The sequence below is a fragment of the Vipera berus genome (genome assembly GCF_964194415.1).
Source record: "Vipera berus genome assembly, chromosome: 12".
Classification (NCBI taxonomy): Eukaryota; Metazoa; Chordata; class Lepidosauria; order Squamata; family Viperidae; genus Vipera; species Vipera berus.
In genome coordinates, this window is record NC_138215.1 from 20,420,994 (window position 1) to 20,430,019 (window position 9,026).

The window sequence follows — 9,026 nt, forward strand, 5'->3', positions numbered from 1 at the left end:
TGTCCTGTGTTTTTAGAGGCAGCCGTAAAAGATGAATAATGGGGCAGCTCCAAGCTAAAAGACAGCTGCCACGCTCACTGGCCGTGATGGATGCCTGAATCCCCCGTGTGGAGGAAACCGGCTCCCTGGAGACTACCATCCAAAAAATTAATTACTACGATTCAGCATCTTTAAATGTGCCACTTAATATACTGCCGCCATAATTAAATTTCCAGCCCTGTGACCTTGAGACCATTTCCTGTGATAATAAATGAGATCAAGGTTTAATCGACGCTGAGAACGGATGTGGAACTGGCCGAGGAAAGCGCAAAACCGCTCTGGAAATCCTCAAGGTCAGGTGGGAAGGAAAACCGGAGCTGGGAAAAATACTCCCTTCTAGTTGTGAAAGGGAATTCCACCCTGGAATGGGCTGGCTGGAAGTTTGAGCCTGGCTGGGATTTTATTTCCAAACCATGATGCTTGATCCAAAGATTGATTTTTATTTTTATTTTTTGAAAATCTCCTTTGGGGCTCAGCCAAACACCTCTTGAGTTTGAGCTCAAGGCATTGTGTGAATCCAGCCAATGGTGACTTCTTCCAACAAGACGCAGTGAGGCAAACCAGGTGTGATATGTGAATCCCACTACTTGCAAACCCAGCGTACAGGTAAACTTCAAAAAGCTGCCTGTGCAGCATGCCACATTAAGGAAAGTCAGTTAATGAAGGCCCTCATGATTATTCATGAGTTGAATTTTACTTTTGTTTGCAGATGGAACTGGACCTGGAGAAGAAATTTCCATTGATGGGATGACTGGACAACGTGACCGAGTCCACCAGGATTGTTGGAAGAATAAATTGAGGTATGTACTGTTCATGCTACCTCTAACATCAGGGAATGACTGCTAACCATGGTTAGTGGCCAGCAGGTGGGGGGGAGGAAATCTATAGCTCGCGGGTCCATCCAGAACCCTTTTTCTAGGCCAGAATTCCTGAATGGCTCCAGAGTGTCCGATGATATGCATTCTTTTTTTTTGCATACTTAGGATGATTAAGAATTAAAGGCCAAAAGGCAGCCGAGTTCAGAAAAACAAAATGATATTTCACTTCATCACTGTGCTGTGTTTTTGTAATGCTTAGCTTAATTTGTTTTTTACATATATATGTGTGTGTGTGTGTGTGTGTGTGTGTGTGTGTGTGTGTGTATATATATATATATATATATATATATATATATATATATATATATATATATATATATATATATATATATATATATATATATATATATATATATATATATATATGTGGGGGGGGAGGATGGATGGATGGATGGTATGATAAACAAGATGCTTTACATATGCCTACCAGGAAGAATTGATAGTTCATGCTTCTGTGTGTTATACTTGTTAAAATATTTGCATTTGAAAGCCATATTCCCCTCTTTGGCTTAAGGCAATGGGTTTCCTAAGGAAGTGCGGATAGGGAAACGATTATAAATTCTAATTGTTTGGGCAGGCTCAACATTTAAAGAAATAGAGCATCTTTCTCTTCACTTGTTCTCCGTAAATTTTCCAGGGTAATGTCCTGAAAATGTTTGGAGTTGGGAGACCTGCTTGGAGGGAAGACTTCAACCTTCCTTGACCTACAACAGTTCATTCAGTGAACTGAAAAAAACAAAAAACTTATAACCATTTTTTACACTTATGACTGTTGCAGCATCTGCAGGGTCACATGATTTACATTCAGAGGCTTGACCACTGACTCACATTTATGACGGTTGCAGTGTCCTGGGGTCACGTGTGTGATCATCTTTTGGGGCTTCTGACAAACGAAGTCAATGGGGAAGGCAGATTCAATGAACAACCGTGCTACTAATTGAACAACTGCACTGGTTCAGTTAACAACTGTGGCAAGAAAGGTCGTAAAATGGGGCAAAATTCACTTGACAAATTTCTCACTTAGCAACATCAATTTGGGGCTCAATTGTGACCATAAGTCAAGGACTACCTGTACTTTTCAGGAACCTGGAGAATCAACTCCTAGGCACGTTCTTCCTGGAATCAAGATACTTGGGACTTGAATGTCCTTTCAATTGTACTTGAAGTGACCTGGAAGTCAAGCAGTTATCATAATATAGATGCCAAGTATCAACTCTTAGAATTATATTCTTGGAATTAAGTGGAAAAATATACCTCCTGCCTAATAAACTGGGACACAGAGCGCAATCTTCCTTCGGCATCGCCTGGCCTGTTGGGAACGACAGCACCAACTCAAGCTAGGCCATTGCCCACAAAACGATGATTCCCCTCATAGATCTCTGTTAATTTAAATTTAAAATCTTGACGTGATCCATGACTTCAGCCACCTTTTGCACTGCTTTCCATTGGATTGTAATTTTATCTATTAATCACGCTAATCCAACAGAATCGGCCTTAATCAAATGTGAGTCAATTACCCAGTTCTTCAAATTATATTCTTTAATGAAAAGCATTCTTTAAGACGGCCTGCCCATTAGGGCAGGGGTCCTCAACTTGGCAAGTTTAAGACTTCTGGACTTCAACTTCTAGAATTCTGGCAGTTGAAGTCCAGAAGTCTTAAGTTCCCGAGGTTGAGGATCCCTGCATTAGGCCGACATTTTCACAGCCCAAAGCAACGCTGAAGCTTTTGATGGATTAGATATGGTCAATGCAAGAAGAACCTCAGTGGTCCAACAGTGCCCAAAGTTGGCATCGGGGCAGATGAGGAGGCTCTGAGAATTTTCCTAGGGCCATCTAGGACAGACATGTCAAACACAAGGCCTGGGGGCCGGATCCGGCCCGCGAAGTGGTTTCATGTGGCCTGCGAAGCCATCCTGGAAACAGTGAGGGAACGGCCCCCACTGCCTTGGACCTGGCCCAGAGACCCTCCTTCTGCCAGAGACCCTCAGATCTGTCCCACTCCTGCCCGGGCCCCCATAGGCACCCTTCATGCGAACGATGTAGAGCTGGCCACACCCACCCAGTAGGCCACGCCCACCGAGTAGGCCACGCCCACTCAGGCCATACCCACCCGGCCCCCTGAGGGCAACTGCAATGCTGATGCGGCCCTCAGTGAAATTGAGTTTGACACCCCTGATCTAGGAGTTGGGAGGGAGGGAGGGAAGAAAAGAGCTCGAAAAGTTAAAATATTGTCTGTGATTGCACGATCTCAGTTGCCATTTTGATCCCCTGATGGATTCTTCTGGTTTAGCCATCCTTTTTTCCAATTTACCATCCAGAGATTGGTGGCATATAAATTTAATAAACAAACAAGCAAACTTGGCAATAGCTGTATTCTTACCAAGACTTTCCACTGGCCAGGACTATGTTCTGCAGTAGTGTAAGAAAAGCGAAGGCCTGTGTTGGCAGCAAGAGAGCTGTCCTTAATCAAACAGGAAAGGAGAGGGGAGGGGAGGGGAGGGAAAGGGAAGGGGAGGGGAGGTTGTTCTTTTTGAAATAAGACAGGATAGTGGTTGAGATCACAAAAAATGTTTGAAGAAAAAAGGTGAAATAACTTTCTGTCAGTTCTGGGTGTTGGGGGCACGAACAGAAAGCCTTTAGGCCTCCTTGCAAATGTGTGCTGGAGAATGACTGCGCCATCTTTGAACAGGCAAGGGGTCTACTTTGGGGCAGAAAAGAGGAGGGTTACTAAAGTGTCTAATGAACGGTGCACGTATTCCCTGAGGCCGGCTGTCAAATGCATTAACAAAGGGACCCACTTATGTTCCAATTAGCCATGTTCCCACTAATTGAGTCCAGCACCGGAATGGCAAAAGGAGGCGAGTATCAAAGGTTTGCTGGATTCTCTGCGCTGATGTTCTCCTCATCTGGCAAAGGGGAGGAAAACAGCATTGCTGTCGTTGGCACTTTCCTGTCTGGGTTAAAAAGGAAAACTGGGAACTGGAAATGGAGGGTGGGGGGGGGAGAGAGAGGAATCTACTAACGACAAGCAGAGGCCTGAAAAATAAATGTCATCAAGGGGAAAAAACAGGATGCATGTGTTGAAATGCACTGCGAATATCGGAGCTTAGAAGAATAAGATTAAAGGAAGCTGGAGCTCGGATTATAATCCTCTTGAATTGGACTTGGAGTAAAAGGAGTATGAAATAAGGGTTGCCGCCTGTGCTCTGCTCAGCCCTCCCACTGTTAGAGTGGTGGAACCGCTGAAATTTTTCAAGCTATTTTCAAGGAAAGTCCCAGGAAGGCCCAAGGAATAAGAGAGACTCTGAAACCTTCTTGTCCCAATGACAAGCTTTGTGTGGTTCAGACCAGAATACATACCTATCACATATCTATCCATTCTATGCATTCATTCTAGCTAACTAGCTGTCATCTATTCATCTATCCATCCATCCATGTATCCATCTATTCACCTATGTAGCTATCCATATCTCCATCCCTCCATCTCTCCATGCCCCCTATCTGTCCATCTGTCTATTCATCCATTATATCTATATCCATCCATCCACCCATCCATCTACCTACCTACTACCTATCCATCTATCTGCATTTAATAGCAACAGAAGATAAATAGCCATTAGATTCCACGCCCTTTTTTTAATAAACATCTTTCTGATTGATAGGCGACCAGTGGAAGAGTTAATCTTTTATTTATATTATATGAAGTACAAGTTTGCAACCGGATTTGTGTTTTCTTGTTCGTTCTCTTATTTTGTCTCTCCGTTCGCTCCATAATTATGCCTGTCGGGCTCCATGCTTTCCTGGCGAGGCTGCCCTTGTCAGCTTCCCTTATTGCTGATTTAAAGTTCACAGCTTGGTATCTCTCGAAACAAGACGAGAGTGCAACTGCAGCGCTCTTTAGCATATTTTGCATCGCAGGCCTGCTGGGCTCTTCTGGGGGCAAACCCAGGATGGTGGCAAATGCCGGGAGAGCAGATAATTAAGTGAAAAGACCCAATTGCCCCCCCTTCTCTGCTTTTTAGGGATGGCCCCTCTTCCGCCAAGCCTGATGTGGTCAAGCAGGGTCACTGTCATCACCTTCAGCCATTAGAAGAATAGATAAGAGCCCACGAATAATTGGTCCTCTCAGAAAACAGGCCGGGTTTTTGAACCTCTAATTGGTGCCCCAAATAAGCAATTTAAAGCAAATGAATGCAGGTTTATTGCAAGTTTATGCTCTTTACAAGAATCTGAACTACTAACAGTCAAAGCAATTTGGCGGTAGATAAGAGTCAATGGAATTCAAGGTGGGCTGGACTTAGATCTCTTGTGGGCGCAAAGGGATTCAAGACTGATGACGTGTTTGACCCCTCCCTCCCTCGGACTCAGCCTGGCCATCTCCAACATCTGGCAGTTTTTGAGGATTATGGCTTCTTCCTTGGGATAAAGAAAGGTCCTTAGAACAATCAATCGGCAGAATGGCTTGTCTTCAGAAGTTGTGGCTGCTCCATCGCTGGAGCTTTTAAGAAGAAACTGGACAACCATTTGTCTGGAGTGCTATAGGGTTTCCTGCTTGAGCTGGGGGTGGACTAGAAGACCTCCAAAGTTCCTTCCAACTCTGTTATTCTCTTATATTCTGTTCTGTTGTGTTCCTGAACAAAGGAAATCCTTTCCTACCGAACAGATCGTGCAAATGTCCTCCTACCGCTCTTATTCCTTTCCTGGGCAATGGAGGGGCTCTTTTCAACCCACTCCTGATGGTTTTACAGTCTAACAAATTTCAATATCCTAATGGAAATTCAGATGGCTGGAAAAACTCTTACCAGCTGCTTTGACTAATTTTATTATGCAGCCACCCTTAATAGGTCCGGCTGCAATCCCATTTAGGAGAGGAGCAAAACGCTTACGGAACGGGACTATCGCGCTCAGTCGACATGGATTATCCGTCATTAAGGAGGAACCAAAATGAGTCCGGCGACGTTTTACACTTATCAAAGCTTTGGCCGGCTAAGGTTCATTACGGCCCTGTGCCGTAAAACCTGGTGGGGGACGGCCTTTTCCCCCCGAACATGGAAGCCACTGCTGTATTTGTGTAAAATATCATCTCCAAATGCCATAAAGCCTCGTAAAAAGTTACACCCCGATGAATAAAGTGTTCATAAATGAACCCAAGACAATTTAAATGGCTAATTAGATTGGAAATTAAGAAAGGCTTCTCTCTGTTGCCGGAAGTGACCGTTCGAACATCCAGTCCACCAAACTGGTGGGAAAGGCAGCTTTGGGACCATTTGGGGCTGGCCAAGAACGAGAATGAGAATGGGGATCTGTTTCATACGGCGATGGTGAATAAGCCAGGATGCAACCATGTTTGGAAAAGCCTGATTCCAATTTGAGAGTCAGCTCACTGAGACTGGAAACATGGTATTAATTTCAGTCTTCTTTTGCATAAGAGCAAGGATGTTCAACCGTGGCAACTTCAAGACTTGTGGACTTCAACTCCCAGAATTCCCCAGCCTAAACTTATCTTTTGCATTTTTGCTTTCTTCCTGGGCATTTTGTCATGGGAGAAACAAAGCATCCCCAACATCTGTTATTTGGAGCCTGGACAGCCTCCATCCATCAGTGGAGGAGTGACATTAAGTAAAGTTATTAACATCTAAATAGGGTAGTTAAGAGGAAGGAAATGCTTCTTTTAGAGAAAGGCTGTCACTAAATCTAACTTATTAACCTTGTCAAAGACTTCTGCCCCAAATGGCAACTCTCTGTTTGGTGATTGCCATGAAAAATGCTGTCTTAATGTTTTACCTGTGGACCAAAGCCAAAACAGCCTCTCAGTCTTGAAAGGCAACCTACAATCTTGCAGAGGATCCCTCCTTCCTATGGGTCAGACAGATTGTTGCCCCATAAAAGAAGTGGAGGAGGAGAAAGGCAGGGAGATAAATATATACCAATTACCACAGTGGAATTAATCTAGGAAAACACCAGGAACATCTGGAAAACATTGATTCATTTGTTATTTATTTATTGAACTTATAGGCTGCCCCCCTCTCCTTGGTAAGACAATTCTGCTTTCGTGACTGGCTGCCCGCTTTTGGGGACTAACCTTCTTGCAGCACCCCAAATCTTCCCAGGCATGTGATTTGTTATCTTAATGCTTCCTTTCAGCACCACACAAAAGCAGGAAGAATTAAGGTAGCCCATTAGCAAGATGCAAGCAATTTCTCTTGCAAGAAGAATAAATATCCCGAGGCCTCAAGGATTTCAGCAAAGACATTCGGATGGGAGGGGTAACTATCAAAGGGGGTGGGGGTAGGAAGTAAATATTAGTTTTGCATCTATTGACTCTTGCAATTTCCTTTGAAAACAAGGCTTCCATAGAGCCCTATAAATAGCTCCTTGCAACTACTCCTTACTTAACAAGGGAACGAGAGCTTTGGCTGGAGAGCAAGGCTGGGTCCCGATTCAGCTCCATAGGATGAAGGTCACTGCTGGTCTGGAGCAGCTGTTGTGGACTTATACACATTTTGTCACTTCTTGCAGGTACTACATTTCCTCCGACGTCCTTCTAATTGGACAAACGGGTGCCTCGTAAAGTTATGATCTTTGATTTTTTTTAATGAAAACCTTCTCTAGTTAGTACATTGGAATTATTAATTGGAAGAGGGGAGCTTTTACTCATCAAAGAAAAAAGCCTGGGATTTGGGGTCCTCCGATGAAGGGAGGTTTTGGAGAGACAGAAATGCACATTAATGGACAACCAACAAAGAAGATTACGGAATTTGGTGCCAGGAAAAAGGTCCTGATGCCACCAACACAGACACCTTCCAAAGTGCCTTTGATGGATTTGTGGAAGGAGTTTCAGGCAGGGAGAAAACAGAACTGGAAGACGAGATCATTTTAGTCCTTCCATAACTGCTGATTTCAGTTTTTTAAAGATATCACTTCGATAAAAAATGCAGGTGGGTGGAAAAGTTAAGTCCAGTACAGGTAGCCATTAGCCATGAACAATAGTTCATTCAGTGTCCATTCGAAATTACAACAGCGTTCAAAAAGTGACTTATGATCATTTTTCCTACTTATAACCATTGCTGCATCCCCATGATCAAGTGATCAAAATTCAAATTCTTGGCAATTGACTCATACTTACGACGGTTGCTGTGTCCCCGGATTCACATGATCCCCTTTTGCCATCTTCTGACGAGCAAAGTCAATGGGGAGGAAACCCCAATTCACTTCACAACCCTGTTACTAACTTAACAACTGCAGCGGTTCACTTAACAAACTGTGGCAAGAAAGGTCATAAAATGGGGCAAAGTTCACTTAATAAATGTCTCACTTAGCAACAGAAATTTTGAGCTCCGTTGTGGTCGTAAGTCGAGGGCTACCTGTAATTTGCAAGGCTTTCCTTCCTGCAATTTCCTGGATGTTTTGGGGGACTGAAGAGTCCCGCTCATACTTAGCACGGCTGAGCCTAGCAAACACAAATTCCTGGGAAATCTATTAATAATTCTTTACATAAGCAACTGTTCACAGCTGTCTCCCTAATAAGTCAAAACTCTTTCATTTGCTGCTTTATGCATAATTGATGGGCCAGTGTGCAGCACATTATTCTTACATCGTGCAACTCGCTTGCAACGGGTTCACAGACTGGGAAAGGTTTAAATTAATTTTCTGCCTGTTCCTGAGCTGAATCCAACCCGCCACAGATCAGAAAGTCTGCTTAGGACCAAATGCCCAATTCAGAACTTAGCTCAGGTGCCTAAGACAGAAGTACACCTGGAAGGCCTTAGTTGTTGGCGATAACTTGTGGGAGGGTCCTAAAAGAATGAAATTTCTGCCTAATGACCCGCCCACCCCCAACACCATTTCCTCTTCATCTCTAAGCTTTTCAGGAATGGTGGCTATGGAGCCTTATTAGTTTTGGTCCCCAAACTCAGTTTCCAAGTAAATGTGTTGCATATCTCTGCTTAATGATGAACTGAGGCTGAATATGATCCATATTAATTATGTAGATTTCTCCCCTTTCTCTTTCTTTTTCCCGAAATAATCACTGGGGGGGGGGGGAATCTTCAAAAGTAGGCCAGAAATTCTGCATTCGGGATGAGCAGGGTGGCATAGCTCCAGGGTGGG

General features: G+C 43.8%; 1 long non-coding RNA gene across 1 annotated transcript; it reads left to right on the forward strand.

The window, feature by feature from the left end:
• The first annotated feature begins 481 nt into the window (after positions 1–481).
• On the forward strand, positions 482–1,082 carry LOC308673374. The gene is made up of 3 exons (XR_014027639.1): positions 482–645; positions 749–839; positions 1,023–1,082. It is a non-coding gene; the product is annotated as an uncharacterized lncRNA (long non-coding RNA).
• The last annotated feature ends 7,944 nt before the right edge of the window (positions 1,083–9,026 follow it).